Raw genomic sequence first — 24,071 nt, 5'->3', positions numbered from 1 at the left:
AAAATAGTCAAGACCTATTTTTCTTGCTTATCCATTTGTGTTATATTATTATTTGGTATTTTATTGTTATTTTAATTTTTTTAACTTTATTTCTAATTTTAATTTTAATTTTATCATTTTTTATTTTTTTCTATTTTGTTTTCTGTGCTTTGTTTTGTTATTTGCATTAATGCTGTAATCAGGAGACTGTCCTCTGTAATAATGCCCTCAATTTCAGACCCTGACAATAAGAGGGTTATCATAGACTTCCTCCTTCCCAGGGCTTGTGGAGATCCCCAGGAGGAAAAAGAGTGAGATCCTTCATAATCCTCCTGTCCCAGCACTAGCGCTTCATGTCACAATCAATAGAAATGGATTTTTTTATCCATTGGGGATATAAAAATCAGCTATTCTTAGGTAGAGAGTTGGGAATTTAGAGGACACTGTGTTTTTTAGTAGTTACTTATGTTTGATATACCAGGTCCTCTTGTATTAGTTAGGGTTCTCTACAGGAACAGAACCGACAGAATATGTACATGTATGATTATTAGCAAGGATTTATTAGATTAGCCCACAGGATCAGAAGTGGGACAGTCCCACATAGCCATCAGCAGGCTGGAGAGTGGGAGGAGCTGTTCAGTGCTTAGTCAAAGAAGCTGGAAGTCTCAGAACAAGAGGGACCAGTGACACAGCTGTCATCTGAGGCTGAAGGCCTGAACATTCCCTAGAGAACTGCAGGTGAGAGTCTAGCTCCTTCACTGCACATTGGAAGATCAGCTAGAATCTGATGTCCACAGGAGATGGCAGCAATAATGTAGCCACCAGCTCAACATGAGTCAAGCTATATATATATACTTTGCAACTTTCTCCTGCTGCTTTGTATCCCACCAGGGCTCTCAGCCTATTGAACAGTGCCAACTGCATACTCAGCTGCACTCCCCTCTCCCAATTTGCTGTTGCACATGCTAATCATCTCAAAATGCATGCATAGATGTACCCAGAAGTCTCTTAATCCTAGGAATTTCCTAGGTATCCCTTGATCCAATCACACTGATAATCCACATTAACCCTCATTCTCTCCTCATATTCCCTTTTGAATTCATCCAGTGAGAAGCTACTCTTAACAAGGATGATAATGACTGCTACATTGCTGAATAGAAGAGGTATGTTTCAGTCTCTCAGCATATCAGGAATATTTGAACTACTTGAACATTGCTTTCTCTTGTAATTCATTTTCACCTTATTTTCCAGGACACAATTACCTAATTTACTTCCATTCTTACCGAGAGATGTTCTTACTCCTCTTGGCTGGTTCTTGGTCATTTTTCTGACCTCTGACTGCTGGAACGTCTCAGGGCTCAGTTCATCTATTTCATTCTTTTTCTTCCATTTTTTTATTCTCATGATAACCTTATCCAGTTTCAGAGCTTTAAATATAATCACCATTTTTCATCTATATTCTAGACATCTAAGGTTCATATTAAAATCCTGTTAATGTCTAAGAGGCCCTTGATATCTGTAAACATCTAAACGTAACATGACCACAGTCAAGTACTTTACAATTCCTCTAAAACAATTCCATTTGGTCTTCCTAACATCAGAAAAGGAAGGTAAATTCCTTTTTTCCATTTTTCTTACTTTGCTCAAACCAAATACTCTGGAGTTATAATTTGACATATTTTCTTCATTTTCATTTACAACCAATGTGTCAAAAGATCATGTTGTTGCTGTATCAGAATGTATCAATAGCTGGAACCTCACATCTATTTCACCTCTAGCTCCCTCGTCCAAACCCCAATCTCTCACCATGCCATTGAAGTAACCTCCCAGCTGATCTGTTCCAGCTGGAACAAGACATGCCCTAAAAGGCCTGAGCCCCCTGTCTGAATATATTCCTGCAAATAACTGTCTGGCTTCCTCCTTTACCCCATGTCCTGGAGAAGGCGTCAGTATGATGGTCAATTTTATGCATAAACCTACCTAGGCAATACTGCCCTGTTGGTTGGTCAAACAAAAGTGTAGACATTGCTGTGAGGATATTTTTAAGATGTGTTAATTAGCAGACCCAGAGTACAATGGGAAAAAGTGGGTGGGCCTCATGCAATCAGGCTGGGGTTTCCTCGAGAAGAAGAAACACTCCTCAGGATTTCACATAGAAACAATGCCTGTTTCTAATCTGCAGAAGACTGGACATTAACTCATATGAATTTCCAGTCTGCTGGCCTCACCTAGACGATTTGGACTGCCAGCTCGAAGTACATGTGAGCCAATTCCTTAAAATAAATCTCTCATCTGTTTTCATCTGTCGTGTGTGTGTGTGTGTGTGTGTGATCTATTCTACATGTATATATGATATAAATAGGTTATATATCTGAGCCAGCCTGGATTAAAAGGGTGGGGAAAGGGTAAAATGAAAAAAATGTTGTTGAAGTTTCACAACTTTGGTAGAACACAGGCTGATATGACCACTCAATTGCAAATATGTGCTATCCTTCAGGAATGAAAAAGGACTTGAATGGGTGCTGCAGGCCTAGAGGTCAGAATCCAGAGCTCAGAGGGTAGAGGTACCCACCCAGAGATCAGAAGTACCCACTCAAAGGGCACTTCTGAGCCACAGAGGCCTTGCAAACTAAGAGCTTCCATGGGTGAATTGTGATATTGCTTCTGACTCCTAATTTCCATGTTGTTTTTCCTTTTAGAATAGGAATGCCTATTAACTATTATTCTACAGCTGTTCCACCATTTGTATATGGTGGAACATAACTTGTTTTCTAGTTTTCACAGGTCTGGAGACGGAGAAGAGTTTTGTCTCAAGATGGATCATACCCAGCGTATCCCTCAAACCTGATTTAGACAAGGTAGATAATGAGATTTGGGAGTTCTGGGCTGATGGTATGGTAGTAAATTGTTATAGCAGCCACAGAAAACAAATACAGGAAGGACTACTCTGTTTGAAATTGCAAAGTTCTCCTCCGATGCTCTCTATATCTCCTTGTTTTCTTTCTTCCATTTGTGTCTACATAAGATATGCATTTACATTATTTTAAAATAAAAGACTGATAAACATTCTTTTTTACTTCTTTGTTAGTTATGTGTCCCCCATGCTATTATGATTTAAGCTTCATAAGAGCTACAATTTGTGTCTATTTTTGTTGGATTTTCAGTGCTGTGCCTCCTGTGCGACTGGTATATAACCAGTGCTCAGAATTTTTTTTGAATAAATAAATATTTTACTTTTCTATATCATTATTCAATTTTCCCACTCATCCATCCTTCTATATTTCATACTTCTATCTATCCACCTATCTCTCTCTCCATTAATACATCTAACACTCTTGGTAACTATTATTTTAGTGCCAGGATTTATGCAGGGTACTTAAAGTTAAGAAAGCATTAGTTCAAATCATAGAGTTTTATGTTGTGTTTTTTTTTTTATTGTTGTTGTTGTTTTATCTTTGTTGGGAAAACAGACAATAGTTGAGCTATGAAAACACTGTCATGATTCTGGTTAGTGAAAAACAAAGGATGCCTTAGCAGCAAATTAAAAGATCGTCTAATCTAGAAGTCTTCAGGGAACATTTATTTCCTCATTATCTAAACCTACAGTATCATCTCTCTTACCTATGGATCACGGAAATCTCTTATAAATAGTTCTCAAACTCACTTCTGATTCTATCACAGTGACAAATGAGCATTTGCAAGGGAATGAACATTGGCTTTTAAATTCATTTTCAGCCTCACACACCCACCGTAATCTTTAGCGAATAAAAGACAGGTGGAGTTGAACTGTTCTCTCAAACCTTCATTTTAATTCTCCAGTACCAATGGCTACTTCAAAACACACTATTAAAGAAAATACTTTTGATTTTTTGAAGGCAAATATTCTTAGATAAGTAAGGTATGCATTTTTTTTTCCTTAGTGTTCAACATTTTTTTCTTACTGTGAAAAAAGATAAAGAGGAAATAAAGGCAGAAGAGGTGATATAGTACAGGGAGGAAGAAACAGGAAGAGAAAGGCTGCAGCATTATTTTAAAGGCAGCTTAGAGTGTGACTTTAGAAAGTCTTGCTGAGGGTCCCAAATCTGACACATGAGAGTTTAAAAGATTCAGATTAGTTGCTTCAGGTATCTATGCCTTAGTTTCTCATCTATGAAATTAATTCAATAACAATTTCTTTGCCTACCCATAGGTGTATCATAAAAATCAAATAAAAGCATGTGAAGAAACTGAAATTTTTAACTGCTTCACAAATAGTAATTATTATTCATGAAGATATTTTATTGAGATTCACTCATGTGCCAATTAACATTTATGGTTATTTCAAAGTCACAGAAGAATCTGTGATTTGCCATAGTCAGAATTGAGAACCTTAAACTCTATAGACATTCTTCTTGCAGATAATGGGAACAAATGTGTGGTTTTCAACACAGAACAAAAATAGAATAGTAGTGAATTTCAATGGCATAAAAGAGGTCTTTCATACATTGGAAAGTACTCAAATTTTTTTTTGGATAATGGAGAAATTCAATGCCATACCCACAGGCAGTGGGGGAAATTTTCTTAGTCGTGTGATAACAGCAAGCGGTTCTTTTGAACCTGAAGCTAGTTTTCACTCTGTAGTTATTGCCTTTCCTGAGTAATGAGTAGCAAGATCTCTTTCCCATCTGGCATTCAGTGGCTTAGAATAGCAGCAGCATAAGGTGAAATGTCACTGCTAAGACACAGTGGTTTATGCCATTTGTACAATCTAATCAGACTTAAACATGCATGGGGGCCTCATATCCCAGAAAATATTTACTGCAAGAGGATCTTGATAAATATCGTAGTATGAAGATATTAAAGCCAGAAAATCAGGTTTGTATCCTGTGTGTACTAATTGCCTATGTTACTTCTTCTTTCTTGATTTTCCTTATTTATAAAATAGAAATAATAACTTCTACATTGCAAATTTCTTTGAAGACTCAAGAGCATGTGTATGGCTTTTGAATTGTAAAATATGCCATATAGAATTTAGCAATTACTGCCATTTTTTAGAAAGGAAAATAACTAAACAATCTCCCCCACCCCACAATGACAAAGGGAATCTTCCTTAATGAAGTCATGCTGCACAGCAGCCACTAGCGTTACCGAATCTATCAGTGGTGTGGTAACAGTAATCAAAACTACCTTAAGGTGGTCTCAGTAATTTTCACAAAAAGACATGTGAGAAAATATTGTGAAAACATCTTTGTGCTGGTAAAAACGTACCAAAGAGGCTTCAAGTCCATTTGGGGGCCCAAAGTCAAGTGACAAGTGAAGGAAAAGGAAATGGCAAGAGGACAATTCTTAGGGCATCTGAACAGTAGAGGATGTTGGGAATTCTAACTCACTGTAAAGAAAAGGACACTTCTTCCTCAAAGGCTCTAAGCTAACTGAAATAAGAGTCTCATTTTGACTGCTAAAAATAAAAAAAAAACTAAAAAAAGAAAGAAAAATTCATTTAAAAAAAAATGCCCCAAACCCTAGAAACAAACACACACAAACAGAACAGTTTCTCTTTCTTTAACCTTCGAGAAGCTGGCAAGGGGAATTTGCCTGCAGCAGGGGTTGACTTACAACCCTGGAGGTTTAGGGATTGAAGGGATCTGTGGTCATCAACATAAGAAGGAAATAAGCCTGAGAATTCCCAGATCCCATGTGTTAAAAGAAGACTGAAAGCAAGAGTTCTAATGATACTAGAGCACTGGGAAATAGATCTCTTAAATCCTGTGGGCATTCAATGGCACTTAGCTAAGAGTCCTGACATCCACACCCAGCCACATGGAAGTGAGGAAAGAAAATGAAAACCTGCCAACAGAGGGGATCCTGGGGAATAACTGTTGGCAACCTCTGGCAGAGCTGAGTGTTCCCTGATGTCACCACTGCTTGGTGCTCAGGGGTCTGGGCTCTCGCCATCACAGTACCAGGATGTCCAACCTGGATTCCATGTTTATTGACTACCTGTTCTTGGGTGACTTAACCTGAGAGGAGATTTTAGTAACCACTGGTCCCTCAGAGGGTTGTTTTGACAGATACCTGAAGCATTTAAAGGCTGAAAACAACACCTAGTGTAAAATATAAACACTTTTATAAACAGTGAATGACAGTCACCATGACCTTAACAATTATCACAACTGCTATAATTATCATTGTCATCATTAGTACTGTTATTTGTCCTGCATAGAGAACTGTTTCTCCAAAGAAGTCAGAGCAGGGGAAGAATTGAAAGTTTCTGTCATCTGACAAAAAGTTCTCTTTTTACAGAGCCTTTCAAAATAGTTCAATCCATAGAATATCACTGATGTAAAGAAAAGCTGTATTATTTAATGAAGGGGACAGACAGTTTTGTTCTTATAATTAATAGTAACAAAAACAGCATGCACTTATTCAAGAAAGATCCAAAGAATTCAAAGATTCAAGAAAGATTATTATCAGAGACACAGGGGGCTGCCCAAAGTTTAGGGAACCGTTAGCGACAGATACGACATTTTCTACTGCCTTGTGGCAGTCATTTTGGAATACTAGACTCAAAGGAAAGTTCTTACTTAGGAAACAAAGATGAATCTCACAGTAATGTGTGTGTTGACTATCCAGTAAAATGTGCAGGCTTGGGGTGAGGAAAGTGGGAACAAATTTTACAACACCTGAGAAACCTCCAAATGCTGAGACTTAATAACCACATGGAAGAGACTTGAAATTCAGGATAGGAATGATTATGACAGGAATGTGTACCTAATGACCATCTATTAAACCCTTTATGTGGAACAGGTAGATGGTGTGGTACCAGGCGACTATGATACCTCCAGCAATCATAGAAGAGGGGCTTAACCTCATATTACAGATGAGGAAACTGAGGAACAGTTTAATGGTATCCTTGCAGATAACCAAATGATCACAAGAACTTACAGTCTTCTCTAGTCTTCTCAAAATCCAAAGTTCCCACAGTGTGAAGCCTCCTGGAACCCTCCACACCAGTCATGCCGTCTGCTGTTTACCTTGGGGAGCTCCCTCAAGCCTCATAAGCCAGGAAGGGAGATACTGTCATCCATCATTGACATGTCACAGGTGAGAGGACTGAGGCCACATAGAACCCCAGAAAGTACACTTGGCTTTCCTTAGGAGCAACACAGTAAAAACTGTATAACAGCTTTTGAATTTCAGGCAGCAAGAAATGCCTTCCCTCCACTGCCAACTGAATACAGAGCCCATCTTCTTTCAGCAAGGAAACCTGCTCTTTGCCAGGGAAGCAATATGTGTGACGACTGAGCACCCAAGCTCTAAAGTAAGTCCGCCTGCCTCTAAAGCAAGGTCCTATCTCTCACTGCCTATTGAACTTGGGAACTTTGGTTGGTAGCCTCCAACTCCTCATCTGAAAAAACAATGACCTCTCAGGGTCATTAGGTCATATTAAAGCATAGGAATAATGACTGGGACATGATAAGCTCTGGAAGACATCATTGCAATTGTTGACCTGGAAGATACTAAAATATATATTTTCAGTGTGCTCTGTAGACCACTTCCTCAGAATCTCACTGGACCTGGAACATTAGATTATGCTCAACAGTCCATTCTGATTCAGTAGATCTAGAGTGTGACCTGAGGATTTACTTCCCAAGGGGAGCTGATGATGCTGGACCAGGTCAACCACTGAGTGGCAAGGACCTGGGGTACTTTATTAGCTGCCCATTCACGGGATCTGCTTTAGACCCACCAAGTCAGTAACCCTGGGGAGAAAACCCTGGAGACTGAATGTTTAACTTTCTCTCAGAGAGATTCTAAGGCATGCTAACACTTGAGAAGGCCTTGAGAGAGGCTTCCGTTGGTTCTATTAACATTATTTGACAGTTCAATTCACTGGAGATACAGCCTGATCGAATTCCTGATTCATCATCATGACTTCAGGGTAAAATGCTTCTGATGCTAAGACACCCTCATCCTTTTCTGTAACAGAGGTAATGAGTCAATTTTCCAAACAGGGTAAGTAGATAATCCTTCTCAATTTACTAACATAATTCATTCAATATTAAGAAGCATGAGGAAAGGCATCCATTTTGCAAGCTCAACTAAGCAGTAGTTTTCTAGCACAAATATTAGGGGCAATAAAAAATTTCATTTGAGGTTGCCAATTTGAGTTAACATTTTTCTATTTTCCATTGATGATTTCTCTCACCACCCCAGTTCTTGCAGATTTTCTGGAGATAGCATCATTTTAAAAAATGTCTTTTCGTTTGATACTGTATAGTTTAAACTTGCTGTTTACTAAAAGGACATAGGGGTTGGGATCCAAGGACAAACTGAACAATCAATCTTCTGGTAAGGCAGTGACCAGGGCTGCTCATAGGGTGGTCAACTCCACTAGTTTATCCAGTACGGTCTCAGGTTTAGCACTTAGGGTCCCAGGATTTTGAGAAACCTTTCAGACCTAGGCAAACAGGGACAGTTGGTTACCCTAGCATAGACACAACAATAAGCTTTCTACTGAGACTTAGTGTAAATCGGATTCAGTTGCCTTTATTTTGCCTTTCCTCAAATTTGGGATTCCAGAGAAGAAGAATTTCAAAGGATTAGCTTGAGTCAGGTGTCTACTCCTAACCAAATCCCCTCCCCTCCCCTACCATAGCTATGGAGGGCCCACCATTGTGAAATAGAGACCAGTTCCTACAGAAGATAGGATCTAGGCAATGACTCCATAGACTGTCTACTGCACCTCCAGAAGTAGCTATGATTACTTTGGTGCATTTCTTTCTCAAATGCACCAGAAATCAACAATCCACTAAAATCAACCACACTTCACTACATCCCAATACAGTGATTGGTTGTGACAGAAAACAACTAAAATGTCACAGGCATCCATTAAGCAATATTTCATGGAACTGATACATACATACATACATACATAAACATATATATACAGATAGTTTTATTGGAGGAACCCTGTAATGTAAAGTTCCATTTCATCCATTTACAGACAAGGAAGCTAAAATTTTAAAGGTAGGAATTGAATCAATATTTTATGGCTCTAGACAAGTTGTTAAGTCCCTAATCCCCTTTCTTTCTTTTCCTCCCTTCTTTCTCTCACCTACTCTAAGTCTCTTACTATATATGGTCATACTGTGATACAGTCTCATAGACATTGTCTTGTATATATTTTTATTGCCTTGAACCCAATTGTGTGCTGTTAATATTTAAGATTTTCCATATAAAGCTCAGAGAGAATAAATGAGGAGGCTAAGTTGCACATTCGGTATGGAGAAGTCTTTGATGCTGCAGATTAAATCCAGATATTCTAATTCTATATCTTATTCTCCTATCATATCATCCATCAGACTTTTGAATGCTCCTTAAATTTGCTGATTAACACAGAAAGAGGAAATTTGACCCTGTTTTTACATTGGCAATAACGGTGATAGAGTTTCTTCTCTGGACAAAGCATCTGGTAAGCACTTGACATGGTATTACCCTCAGACAAAGAAACTCAGTCAGTCATGGGATGTTAAGTACTTTCCCAAAACCATGCAGCAAAAAAAGGGAGCAAAGTCAGCTAAAATCAAGATTCATCTGTCCTGAAAGTTCTCATTCTTTGCAGTTTGCCAATTGTATCAATGCAGTCAGAGCAGGACTGAGTTACATGTCCACCAGTCTAAGCAAGTTGTATGTTGAGACACTGTCTCACTGTGTTGAGACAATAGTTCTTGGCCATGCTTTTACTCATATTTATGAATACAATTATATCAAACACTTTGGCCTAATTATCATATCCATCTCCTACCTACCTATATGGTTTCTTACTCTATAATTCTTTAAATCTAATTATTCTTTAAAGTCATGAGCTAGTAACATTAGAGCTTGTTAAAAAAATTTCAAAACACATTAAAATAAATATTTAAAAATTGACTTACTATCTATGGCAAGGTTCAGACAACTAAACATTATATAAAATGGTGATTTGTCTACTATTGAGTTTTCTTTGTCAATTTTCCTAAAAGAAAAGGTTATTTGATTTTTTTCTCATAATATCATTTTGTAAATCCAAATAATTTAAATCACGGAGTTTAGTAGACTTCTGGTCTAGGGCAATATTATATTTATTGCTTTCATTTTTGAGTTGTCCTTTGGACATGTTTGAATCAATTTTCAAGAAAAACAGGTTTTGCTTGGTAAGGCCCTTGTTTGTGGATAAGTTAGCCTGTTCTACTCTGTGGCCTTACATAGATTTGCTGTTCTCTGATTATGCTGGGCAGTTCTCTCATTATACCCATATAGCTGGAGCAGTTGTTCACTTACAAAGTTATATTTAATTCATTTATGGGACTATGGCATTATTCATGAATTTGCAGATTCCCAAAGATCTCAAGATGTGTTCTATAAGAACTTTAAAGATACCTCTTCATGCTTCCCTCTCAGTTCACCCAGGGCTCTAGGTGGTCCTGATTTTTTCCACATCTTCTCTGATGAAACATTTCAAAATGAACTAAATTCTGAATTTGATCATCTTTTGTGGCTTTTGCACACATCCTCTTTGGTTATGTGAAAAAACATATCTATTGTGCCCAACTTTTCCAGTCGCTCTCCTTCCATCATACTAAGTCTACTTTATAAAAGAAATCTTTCATTTAGTGGAGTCTAGGTTTTTCTCTTTGCTACCATCTTCATTTCCCACGGAATGAAACAGGTCTCAGCTTATGATCATTTGTCATCTGCTGCCTCTTCTCCTGGACCCCCCCTAGTAGCCTGACGGAGGACTGGGCTCAGTTCCATGATCTCTTTTAATTCCTTGTTGGCAGCTTGCCGGCCCTTTTGCTTTACCTTCCTGCCAGGTTTAATGCCGTTCAGCATGCCAGCTCTGGCTTTCAGAATTTTTCCAAAATGAGATGAAACATCAAATTTCTAGCTCCCAATTCTCTGTAACAAATGCTTTCAGATAATCCTTCACCATCATTCACTCTCTCAATTCCTCAAAGTCTGAGCCTTTTCCTCCATAAAGAAACCTCATAAAACAATCAGAAATGACTTCCTCTTCAGAAAAAAAAAAAAAAAAACAAAACCTTATCAGATATTGGGGAATGATAGGACTAGAAAACAGTAGAAGTATAAACAATACGAGATAGGCTCACTCATGCAAAGAAAGTCACACAAGCTGCCAACAGCCCTAATTCCTAATTCCAGACCCATCTCTTCTAGAATATGGGCAGATGGAAAAAGCTAGGTTATGCTGGGTTGGCATATGGTGGTCTCCAAACATGGTTAATCTCAAATGAAAATGCCAAAGGCAAGTGACATAGAAGACTGTAGGAGGTTATCCTTCACTGCTCTATAGAGACAGGGAATTACTTCTCAAATAGTATAATCTATGAACTCGTACAAATATACACAGAAACAAAAGAATGTTTACTAATTCTTATGTTTATTAATTCTTATTGTTTATTAATTATGTTTATTAATGCTTGTTGGTCTCAGTAGCCTATTACCTAATATGACAATAAGATGGCTCCATTTTATCCCTGATAAACCCACCTATATACTGATTTTGATTCTCCTATGATGTAAATTTGACTATGTCAAAGTCCTGCCTAACCATCCATCAGTGACTTAGAGCAAGAGCAGAAGTACCTCACAAAGCATTTTGAATGACTGGCAAGAGCTGTTACAGGAAAAGTACAGTGTGCTTTAAATCACACAGCCATTCTGATGAGTCTAAGTTCAAGATCACTAACACAAGAGCGTCCTCAATACTGCCTGCCATTGGGCCACATTACTGTAGCATTCACTTCCCCCAATTTCCTAAACAATGGGTTCATGTTGCTGAGGTTAAACACATTAGTATCATTATTGTCTTCTCTAATAACTTATATCCAGTCTGAGCTAATCCTGTCAAAACAAACTTAAAGGTATTTTCAAAATCCAATACTGTTTACCACCTCTACTGCTTTTGTTCTGAGTCTTGCTCATCTCAATTCTAAATTATTGCTGTAACTTTCCATCTGTTCTCCTTGCTTACAGCCTCGTCCCCTTGGACCTCTTTACCTAAGAGCCAGGTCAGTTCTATGCAAACACAAGTCAGACAACATCATTCCTCTGGTCCAAACCTCTCATGGCTTACAGTCTCAGAGTAGAAGCCAAAATTGCTCAAAGGCCTAAAAAGCCTTGCATGTCTGGTCCCCACTTCCCCCTCTGACTTTTCTTCCCCCATCTCTCTTCCCTCCATTCATTCTCTGTCCTAACTCTTCTCAAAGTTACAAAGCATTCTCTTGCCCCAGGGCCTATGCCCCTACTGCTGTCTCTGCATAATCATTACCCATCACATAGCCCACATCTGCATAGTTTGCTCTCTTGTCTTTAGTTTTTACCAGAAAGTCGTCCTTCCAGGGTGAACTTACTTAACGGTAACACCTGTTTCTAGACTAACCCCTGCTTCACTTGTCCCTGTCTCCACTGCATGTGGAGCCATAATTCATTCTTGTCTTGGTCAGCTTCGGTTGTCACACCAAAATAACACAGAATGAGTGGTTTAAGCAACAGGAATAGATTTCTCATGATTTTGGATATGGATTAGTAAAATCAAGTGCTAGTTGACTCAGTCCCCTAATATGGGCTCTATTCCTTGCTTATAGATGGCCTCCTATTCTGTGTCCTCACATGAGAAGGAAAGAGACAGCTGGTCTTTCTCCCTCTTAGAAAGACACTAAACCCAATATGGGGGCCTTATCCTTGTGACCTCACCAAATGACCTCCCAAAGATTCCCCTTCTAAATACCATTGCATTAGAGGTCATGACTCTTTTGCTGCAATATTTCTTATGGTCTTTAATTTCACAATATGGTCTGTGCATCCCCTGGGGGTGGTTGAGCAGATAAAATGCCCAATCTTTCTCATACATGTTGAACCCCTGGGTTGTCATAGCATCTTTTGGGATGTATTCCTTAGATCCCTGCTCATTGTAATATGGTTTGTGGAACAGTAGGAATTCACAAATTATTTATGACTTGCCTGCATTGAGAAAAATATAGAAATTGAGAGTCAGTATTTAGAAAATGCTATAGCTGTTTGCATTACTGGCCAAAGTATTATAAATGGGCTTTCACGTTGCAGTTTCTTTCTCATTTCATATTTCTAGTATTCATCTTTATTGTGTTTTACAATAATATTAGTTCATGAGAGATTGAAAATAAATAATAATAATAATAATAATAATAAAATCTGGCCCTGGACTGGGAATGTATCTCAGTGGTAGAGTTCTTGACAAGTAGGCAATGAGGCTCTGGGTTTGATCTCCAACACCAAAATTTTTTTTAAAAAAATAGCCTTTACCACATATAATTAAGAAGTTCTTCCTTAGTGCAGTCTTTAGGAAAACATAGATTGTATGCTGAATGGATAAAAACACTTTAAGATTCATCCATGACTTTTCACTTTTGGGTGCCTTTCCTGACCTTTCCCCTCTGCCCCTTTACTGAGTCAACCTGCTGTTCATTCTCATCCTTCCCCAGGATGCTCATCTGTTTGCTATGCCTTTCCCAACTCATATGCCTGGGCCATTTCTCTCTACCCTTCAAAATTCAGATCCAAGGTTAATGTCTCCATAAAGACCCCTAGACTCTTTCACACAGACCTGGATGGCTTCTCGTTTTCTTCCACAGCTCTCTAGTAAGATGATCCACAGATTGATGCTCACTACATCCAACTATTGTTGGAGCATATTGCTCACTACAAACTATTGAACCCCTGCAGTATGAAAGGACCCATGGTCTCACTTCTAGACATAAATACATCTAAATCCTTGCCCTTGGGAGTTCATTCTCTGATTCACACTCTACTAGGGAATTCACTTACTAAGCAATTTATTGGATATTCAGAATTTATTTTTAACAGCTTGATTGAGCAATAATTTATATCCCATCAAATTCATGTATACAATTCAATTTCAATGTTTTATGTACGTATTCACCATCATAAAATCTAGAGCATTTTTTATCATCTCCCCAAACCGGTTCCCATTTGCAGTCATTCACTTTTCTCTCCAACCTCACACTTCATCCCAGGGAAACTACCAATCTACTTTCTTTCTCTGCATATTTGCCTGTTTTAGACACTCATGTAAATAGGATCATAAAATATGTAATGTTTTTTTCTTATTTTATTTCACTTAGCACTACATTTTTCAAGGTTTAAATATGATGAAAAATGTTTTCTGGTATTTTATTGAGAAGTTTTATGCCTATACATATAAGAGATATTAGTCTCTAGCTGTCTTACAATTTTTTTTGTTTTTCTTCTTTTAAAAAAGTTTTGACTTGTTATATATGACAACAATGCATTACAATTCATTTTACACATATAGAACACAATTTTTCATATCTCTGGTTGTACACATCCTTTGTGTCTTCTTACATGTACTTAGGTTAATGATGACTATTGCATTCCACTATCTTTCCTACCCCTATGCCCGCTCCTTCTCCCTCCCTCTCCTTTTTCCCTTTGCCCCATCTAGAGTTCATTTAATCGTGCCACCCCTCCCACACACCCAGAATATTGTGGATCAGTTTTCTTAAATCAGAAAAATCATTTAGTATTAGATTTTTGGGGATTGGCTAATTTCACTTAGCATTATATTCTCCAGCTTCATCCATTTACCTGCAAATGCCATGATTTTATTCCCTTTTAATGCTGAATAATACTCTGTCGTGTATATATACCATATTTTATTTATCCATTCATATACGAAGGGCATCTAGGTTGGTTCCACAGTTTAGCTATTGTGAATTGTGCTGCTATAAACTTTGACGTGACTTATCCCTGTAGTATGCTGTTTCTAAGTCCTTTGGGTATAGACCGAAGTGTGGGATAGCTGGGTCAAATGGTGGTTCCATTCCAAGTTTTCCAAAGAATCTCCATAATGCTTTCCATATTGGCTGCATCAACTGCAGTCCCACCAGCAATGTATGAGCGTGCCTTTTTCCCCACATCCTCACCAACATTTATTGTTTGTATTCTTAGTAGCTGCCATTCTGACTGGAGTGAGATGAAATCTTACAGTAGTTTTGACTTGCATTTCTCTAATTGCTAGCAATGTTGAAACAGTGGTACAGAATAGAGGACACAGAGACTAACCCACATAATTACAGTTATCTTATATTTGACAAAGGCACCAAAAACGTACATTGGAGAAAGACAGCCTCTAAAACAAATGATGCTGGGAAAATTGGAAATCCATATGCAGCAAAATGAAACCCCTATCTTTTACCATGAACAAAATTCAAAGTTGATCAAGGCCCTAGGAATTAAACCAGAGACACTGTGTCTATTAGAAGAAAAAGTAGGCCCAAATCTCCATCATGTCGAATTAGGCCCCAACTTCCTCAATAAGATTCCTATAGCACAAAAATCAGTATCAAGAATCAATAAATGGGATGGATTCAAACTAAAATGCTTCTTCTCAGTAAAAGAAACAATCAGTGAGGTAAATAGAGAGACTACTATTTGGGAACAAATTTTTACCACAAGCACATCAGATACAGCACTAATCCCTAGAATATATAAAGTACTCAAAAATCTTAACACCAAAAAAACACAAATAACCCAATCAATAAATGGGCCAAAGAACTGAACAGACACTTCTCAAAAGAGGATATACAATCAATCAACATATATGTGAAAAGATATTCTTGTAATATTTTCACCTTACTTTGATATCAGGGTAATGCTGATTTCTAAAATAGGTTGAAAAAATGTTCTCTCATCCTCAATTTTTGAAAAAGTTTGTAAAACAAATTCTGATTCTTCTTTAAATGTTTGATAGAATTTGCCAGTGAAGATTAAATTAGAAATTTTAAAATCTCCCATAACTAATCTCTTTACTTGTTGTAGGTCTATTTAGAAATTCTATTTCATTTACAGTAAGTAATTTTTCTAGATTTTTTGTTATGTCATCCAGGCTACCCAATTTATTACATACAGATATTCACAGCATTCCTTTGTGATCCATTTTTATTTCTGAAAGATCAGTAATATTGTCTGTTCTCATTCTTGATTTTATTAATATGTCTTCTTTATTTTTTTTCATAAAACTAATTAGTCAAATATATTCGAACAACAGATTTGAATTGATTTTCTCTATTGCTTTTGTATTCTCTATTTTATTTTCTATTTTTTTTTAAATTCTATTCCTTCTGCTTATTTTGCATTTATTTCCTTTTTTGTATAATTCCCTAAGTTGGCAAGTTAGGTTATTGATTTGACACCTTCTTTTTATAATATATGGACACAGATTTCCTGCTAAGTACTATTTTAATTGTATCCCATAATTTTTGGAACGTTGCAACTTCATTTTCATTTATCTCAAAATAATTGCTAATTTTTCCTGATTTTTGACCCATTTATTATAAATAGGATTTTTATACTATTTATTATAATGGTATAAAACCTGATTCTGGAATTTACTAGATATGCGACATTGAGCAATTTGCCTGCCTGATCCTCTGTCTTCTATTCTGGAAACCAGGCATGCACATCTATTTCTCAGGATTGTTGGTTTAAATATGATAAGATGTCTGGCACATAGTAGGCATACTCCAGAAATGATAACTTAAAACATGCAAATAACAATAGTCCTATTTTCTCCTATTCTTGAATTTCTGAATTTTATTTCTATTATTTTTCATTCGATTCCATTGTGGTTAGAAAATATTCTTGGAATGATTTAAATTCTTTTACATTTACTGAGTCTTGTTTTATGGCATAGCATATCATCTATCTTGGGGAATTTCCATGTGTATTTGATAACAAAGCATATTCCTTGGTTTTCTGATGGAGCATTCTATAGACGTCTGTTAGGCCTAATTAGTTTATAACATTGTTTAAGTCCTCTGTGTCTTTTTTCATCTTTTGACTAATTGCTTAGAAATTATACTTAATGTAATAATTATATATTTAATGCATCCATCTTACTTCTAAATTTCTCATAAAAGAAATGTGAGAGATATCCTTCTACCATTAGGGAAAAAATGACTATTTGGAATTCCTGTGATTAAATATTTTGCTGGAGAATGTGAAGTAGCCAAATTTCTTCACTTAAGAGCTCTCTGAAGATTCAATTTGAAAAAAAAAAAAAAAAAAAGTTTGGTGATTAAAGCCACAGGGGGCCATGCCAGCTCTTCTTTCCTGCTGTGAGTACGGCCACCTTGGGTATACACAGAAACACAGAAGAAGAATATTGCTGCTTTTTGCAATTTTAGGAGAATATGTCCATTTATTTAGTTATTCATAAGCATTGACTTGAATGTCTACTATGAGCCAAGAACTCAGACAACCCAAAATAATTCTTATACTTGATTTTACTACAACATAAAATTTAAAAATCAGATAGTCACTCCCATTAATGGCAGTTGACATTTTCAGGAGTTGCAGGAAATCTGAAATAAAGCTAGATTAAAAATGCTTTCCTGCAGGGCATGGTGGCACAGGCCTGTAATCCCAGCAATTTGGGAGGCTGAGGCAGGAGGATTGTGAGTTCAAAGCCAGCTTCAGGAAAAGCAAGGCACTAAGCAACTCAGTGAGACCCTGTCTCTAAATAAAATATAAAATAAGGCTGGGGATGTAGTACTCAATGATCAAGCGCCCCTGAGTTCAATCCCTGACACCCCACCTCCAAAAAAGAGAATCGCTTTCCTTCCCCAGGCTTCCCTTCCCCGGTATTCCTTTCCCTATCTTAATCAATTATTGACCTGTCCAAAGGGATTATTTAATCCATACTCCAATCTATGAGCTCAACTATGCTGCTGTGTCTAGGGTAATGCCCAGTGTCATGGAGACCACACAACCTTCCAACTTGCCCCCATCGCACCGGCTCACTGTGTTGCTATAGGAAACTCTCTCTATACAGACAAATCTGAGAATTAAACCTGATTCTGGAATTTACTAGATATGTGACATTGAGCAATCTGCCTGCCTTCTCTTAGTCTGATCCTCTGTCTTCTATTCTGGAAACCAGACATGAGCATCTATTTCTCAGAGTTGTTGGTTTAAATATGATAAGATGCCTGGCCCATAGTAGGCATGCTCCAGAAATGATAACTTAAAACATGCAAATAACAATAGTTGTCTCCTTGCTCTGTGTTCTGGTCTTTGCATTCAAGATCTCTGGTAGGAGCTGAGTCTCATTCCAAAACCAAACCTGCTGACTTGGCCCCTCATATGAGCAACTAGCATTATTCTTTGGGGCATGAGAGGTGGGGTGGGCTGCTCACTGATCCTTGCCCTCTGGCCATCAGCTAGAATTGTGTTGTGAAAAAACTGACTACCAGTCATTACTGTCCTTCCCTCAAGTACACCTAGCTCCTTTATATGTTACCAGCTGCCCTGGGGATATGTCTTTCCTACCTCTAATGCTTTCTTCTTTCCCCATTTGTTCAGGTTGCTAAAATCCCCAAATCCCTCAGGACTCATTTCAACCAAATTATCAACAACAAACACTGAACTTCAAGGTCTTTTCCACAATGCCCACAAAATGCCATGGATCCATCTAATCTGCATCAAGATACTTCAGGGAACTCTCTGTGACTCAATCCTGACCCGAATGGCCCCCTAATCTAGGCCAGATGGCAAATTGACCATTAACCTCATTCTGATGGACTTGTTTTTGCCCAAAATGAGCTGTTATAATTAATTATCTGCTATCTGGCATTTTATCAACAAATACCATCCATTAGCTAACATTTTCACTGCAAGATCAATGATAATTAATTATCACAGTGATAACCTGTGGCACTAAAAGATTTTGAAATCACTTCAAAATGCAGAGTGAGAGAAAGAGAACAAGAGACATCCAGAGAGATCAAATCATGCTCAGCACAGTTGTAATGTGAGGGTAGGAAGCATGGCTTCTGTAGTGTCCTCAAAACCCCCACCCCACTCATAGAAATGCCCCAGATGACTTCTAATGGGGCTCTCATGTAATATCTGGAAAATTACATATTTTAGAACTAGCAGAATCTTTTCAAGCATGTGTCCATCTTCACCCTACAGTCAGTGCCCCATCAGGCATTGATCGGGAGAGAGGTGGAGCAAATACACCTAACCCTGGCAGGGACAACACAGCAGCCACCACCATGATATTTAGTAACCTTCACATTCAAAGGAAATGAGAGTTTAAAAATAAAATATAAAAAAGGGGGGCAGGGGATGAAGCACCCCTGGGTTCCATTTCCAGTACCAAAATAAACAGGATGAAATAATAATAGGAAATGACCTCCCTTTCCTTGATTCTATAACTTTTTAGAAAGATAAAAATATTTTCTGAAATATGTCCTGGCAATATTTTAATTTAAAAAGAAATGAAAACAAAATAAAACAAACCCAACATAAAACTCTTCTTCCAGATTTTCATTTTTATTGCTTAAAAATTGTTAATTTCAGTAACAAGGTTAGTGTTCCATCTGGTACATGGTAGAAATTCAAGGCATTTTTTTCTATGTGTTTGTTTGAGAAGACAAAGTGAGAAAAGATCGTTACATACAGCCAATTTTTTTTTTTTTTTAAGTGCCTGGATGAGTGCCTTTCCAATTTGAAAACTTTCTCTTTTTCTGGATTTGGGTCTGCTGTTGGAACTCTGCACAGCCTGCCTCATTGCTGACAGACCCTGTGCTACAATGTGCACAGCTGGCCCTTGGGACCACAGCAATGGAACCATTTATGAAACTCTCTCCCAATTTGGTGCATCAAATGGGTATACTGATTTGGACAAGTTACATTCTTAAAGCTGATGAGATGGCTGTTAACAAAGCAAATTCAGTGCGAGCAGTGAGCCTTGGGGTGTTGGCAGTAGATGCTAAGAGATACTACTACATGCCAAGCTGGTATCCATAGGAACAGCTCATGCCCCAGAAGATTGTGATAGGTACTACCAGGGTTAACTAGGCACTCTTTGAAAAGCTCACTGGACAAAATGTAATCATGTGCTTGATTTCTTTCAAGCCAGCTTCTAAGGAGTCAAGAAGATACATTCCCAGTGTAGAGTCCAAATAAAAGAAAAGGAAAGCCAAAAACTATGATGGAGGGAAATGAACAGACTGGTCAAAAGCAAATGTACAAGGAAAGAAAATAAACAGAAAGGAAGAAGGGACACATGTTAGACAATGACCTGAGCTCAGGATCTTCCCCAGTGATACAAAAGCATTTGGGGAGTTTCCACTGCAAGGGGCTTCAACACCAGCTTGGAGCAACCCCCTCTGTCTCTAGTGCAAAGCAGGCATCAAAGACAGCTCCCCACACAAGAGGAAACTGAGTTGCCTCCATTTTGATCACCAGCACCATGCAGTAGACCTGAGACATAATTATCTATAAACAGATTGGCTCAGGGTGTGGAAGTGGTTTTTCAGACCTAATCTCTGAGGACTAAAGGCCTAGTAGTAGCTACAAGCTTTGTAGAATTTGGGGTCTCCAAAGGCTAAGAGGAAATGCTGGATGAGCAACTCTCATTGTCAACTTTAATGAGAACTTGGGAACCAATTTTTGTATCGTTTGTTTTTAAACTGTAATGATAGCCAAATTTGGATGTTGTAAGACTCATTTGCTGATAAATCTAACCAGATGAACTCAACTAACTGTAAGAATAAGTTCTGCTTTACTTTTTTGTTGGTGTGATTCTAAATAAAGCAAAATGGGGGTTTTGTACCTTCGAAATGTGCATGTGTGCACAAGTCAGTGTGCCACATGTCATTCAACATGTTAACTCTGTACATAGTCACAATTCTCCAAATGTTTTTGTTCTTCAAACCTGTCTTCTAAAACACATACAAACAAGAAAATACTCTTAAATAAAATCAACATTATTTTACTATAGCCTATCATTTCCTTTTTTAAAATTTTGGGGGATTTCTTTGCAAGTTAATAATCAGTAGAGGGCAATTTTTTTCACGTGGAAAATTTTTTTCACGTGGAAAATTTTTTTCACGTGGAAAGGAGCAATTTCATCATTTACTTTTTTTTTTAAAGGCTTCTTTTCCTTCAATGAAAAACCTTTGTAGAAATAACTTAGGAAAGGAAAAAAAAAAAAATCCTGGTCAAGTAGACTTTTCAGACAGCTCCTTTACTGCCCTCTAAGGTTCAAGAAAAATATGACAACTCTACGTTGCAGACAGTATTTTATTCAATTGAAATAATCTTGCTTCATTTTAAGAAAAGACCTCATTCTGGAAAACGTGTTCTGTGTGAACTGTAGACACAAACCTAGATGGTATACCTCAGTCACTCCATGTGGCCCCTTGATAAAAATCAAGAGGCCCAGTAAGCACCAGCTGTATGAAGCAGCTACTGCTATAACATGGCATACTTTCCTTATAGAAAGACTACTCACCACCACTGTAACGATAAGCGTGGTATAGTAAATACACAGTATACAGTAAATACACATATCAGTAATACCATTGCTCATTATCATTATTAAATACTACATACTACATGTAATTACACGTGCCATACTGTCATATGGCTGGCAGCACAGTAGGTGTGCCTACATTGGTCTTACTGCAAACATGGGACAAATACATTGTACCACAACTTTCCAAGGCTACAACTAAGCAATACAAATTTTTCAACTCCATTAATCTCATGGGACCACAATCATATACACAACTTGTTACTGACCAAAATGTTGTTATTTTGGTCAGTAAATGCACCAGAATCCTTAAAACTCCATAAAGTATTGGGTGCATTAGTTTATGGTTTCAACACATTGTGATCAGCTCTGTCTGCTAAAATGTAAGGGCTCCATGTTCAAAAGCTGGGACAGAATGAGAACTAAAAGGTAGATATTCATTTTATCCCTGATGCCCCTGTTAGTAAGTGGGTCCCTATTATTCTCATTTTACTATACAACTAAACATATAGCAGCCAGATTTTCAAGTTTTGAAAATAATCACTGCTTTAGGGATATTCATAATTTGTGTTATGTGAAGGGTTTTTTTTTTTTTTGCTTCCTATGATTATGACAAAAAAAGTATTACTACAAAAACATGAAGAACAGAATTGGCAATACTGCGAATGTCTACTAAGAAATATGTAAAACTGTAACTCAGAGACTGCCTTGTGAGCCCATTTTAATAATGTACCATGGAAAGAGCAAGACCTGGGGTCTGGCATCTGGTCAGACTCTCAGAACCTGAAGACTGAGAGTGTTGTTTAGGAGAAAAAACAAGATAATAACAAAAAGTGGGCCTACGGAAGGATGAGCCAGGGGAGGTTAGGTCCTGGGAAGAAATGCAATAGGGAAGGTTCACTGAGCTCCTATTATGAACTAAACAACTTTGCTTGTTCCTGATAAACATATAAGGTATGATTTCCATTCTGCTGATGAGAAAAAAATTGAACTTCAGAAGAGACAGATAATTTGGTCCAGTCCTACATGTTGCCAGGGGTGGAGGCAAGGGCAGAAAGAAGCAGCAAATGCAGGAGGCCCTGTTTCTCTTGCACTTCTCAATCCAGCAGCCAAGTAACCTCTGGGCCCTGCCAGGAGAGCTAGCAGGAGAGATGAAGTATGAGAGGGACAAACTGTAAAGGACCAGAAGGAGGGATTAAAGGTAATTACAATTTCAAAGAGTCTTCCTGGTGACACACTGAAAAGCCATAGGGAAGCAGTTAGTTACAAGAGCATTTTTGGCTAAATTCCAGAATCAAGGACCAGGTGTTGAAAGTAAAAAAAATTAAAAACAAGTATCCCCTCTGGGAGCCTTTAATCATTAGGACAGCGCTTTTAATTTTAGCTGTGCATCTGTGGTTGATTTGGACCAGCAGGTTTAGGTCCTGGGGTTTCTTATCATCACTTGGGAATTGTTTTAAATGTAAATTCTCAGCACTCTTCCTGACTCCCAGACCCACTACATAAGAGCATCTTGGGATGGGACTCAGAAATGTCTTTTTAACAAGCCTTGCCAGAGGTTCAGATGCATGCTCCAGTTAGATAACTAGGTTTTGATCAGTTCTTTAATTCGGTGAGCATATGATCTAGGTAACGTTTACTATCAGGCAAGTTTGAAAAGCCCTGTTTTAGAAAGCAAAAGGAAACTTTACAATTGGCTCAATGAAAAATGTTCCCTTCCTCTAAAAAAAAAAAAAAGCTGTGGTCATTCAGACTCTCTCCTCATTTTAGTCGTGGAGTCATTGAAATTAGGACAAGTAGAGCACCAAGTTCCATAATCCTGGAAGGTATGATTTCCTGACTCTGGATGGAGTAATAGAAATGGGAGGTTGAAGAAGTTAGAGCAACTTGGAAGAGTAAAGAGAAAACTACTAGAATAATCTCTGCATTTCAGTTCTAGAAGTTGAGCATTGTATAGGATATTTCTCCAGGATTATAGAAGTGGAGCTGGATGAATTCCTTAAATTTGTATTTCATGATCAAATAGAGCTCCTAAGGATTACAGATTGAGACCGTAAATACTTAGCCCTTTTAATTTCCTGGTTTTGCAAGGACTTTATAAAAGCTATTAATTTTATCCCCAACACAATCTCCCAGGACAGGTATGATTATTCCATTTCACAGGTAAGAAGACTGAGGCTCTCCAGCTAAGTGCTCAGTCATGTCAAATATCCAAACAGACTATCTCTGTCCCTGTATTTTACTTCAAATTCAAGAAGCCTATAATATCTCTTTGAGGCCATAAAAATACATCACATTTAGTTTTATATCTCTGATAATATCTAATAAAATATCCAGAAAACTATGTAATAGGTTTCTTGACAAAATCATGTTGTATTTAATTTCATGAGTTGTAACTGGAGAAGAGAAAGCAGAACACTCATGCACTGAAATGTACTTGCATTATTTTGGGATACTAATTCACTTTTTAATTTATGTCCTTATAAAAATGACAATAGTCTGTGTGGCAGATGTACCCTGAAGTTCACCAAAGATTCATTTTGCCTCCTCCATAAGACAAAATTTTTGCTGGATTTGGTTGTACAATCAGAGACCACATTTCCTAGATACTCTACCCAGGACAACGTGACTAGTCCTTGATAATGGAGGAAAAGTAGAAACAGTGACTGTGAGGTCTGGGGTAAGGTGGATGAGAAGCAAATGT

General features: G+C 37.6%; 2 long non-coding RNA genes across 2 annotated transcripts; both read left to right on the top strand.

The window, feature by feature from the left end:
* The first annotated feature begins 2,064 nt into the window (after positions 1 to 2,064).
* Positions 2,065 to 7,989, top strand: LOC124078761 (uncharacterized). The gene is made up of 4 exons (XR_006847039.2): positions 2,065 to 2,240; positions 2,755 to 2,837; positions 6,878 to 7,062; positions 7,145 to 7,989. It is a non-coding gene; the product is annotated as an uncharacterized LOC124078761 (long non-coding RNA).
* A 53-nt stretch (positions 7,990 to 8,042) lies between these two features.
* Positions 8,043 to 20,827, top strand: LOC131423368 (uncharacterized). The gene is made up of 2 exons (XR_009224807.1): positions 8,043 to 9,433; positions 18,406 to 20,827. It is a non-coding gene; the product is annotated as an uncharacterized LOC131423368 (long non-coding RNA).
* The last annotated feature ends 3,244 nt before the right edge of the window (positions 20,828 to 24,071 follow it).

Source organism: Marmota monax, unplaced genomic scaffold (assembly GCF_021218885.2).
Source record: "Marmota monax isolate L192 unplaced genomic scaffold, Marmota_monax_Labrador192_F-V1.1 WCK01_AAM20220418_F8-fsc00009, whole genome shotgun sequence".
Classification (NCBI taxonomy): Eukaryota; Metazoa; Chordata; class Mammalia; order Rodentia; family Sciuridae; genus Marmota; species Marmota monax.
Note: the sequence above shows the minus strand (reverse complement) of the source record. Positions and strands in the feature narration are given on the sequence as shown.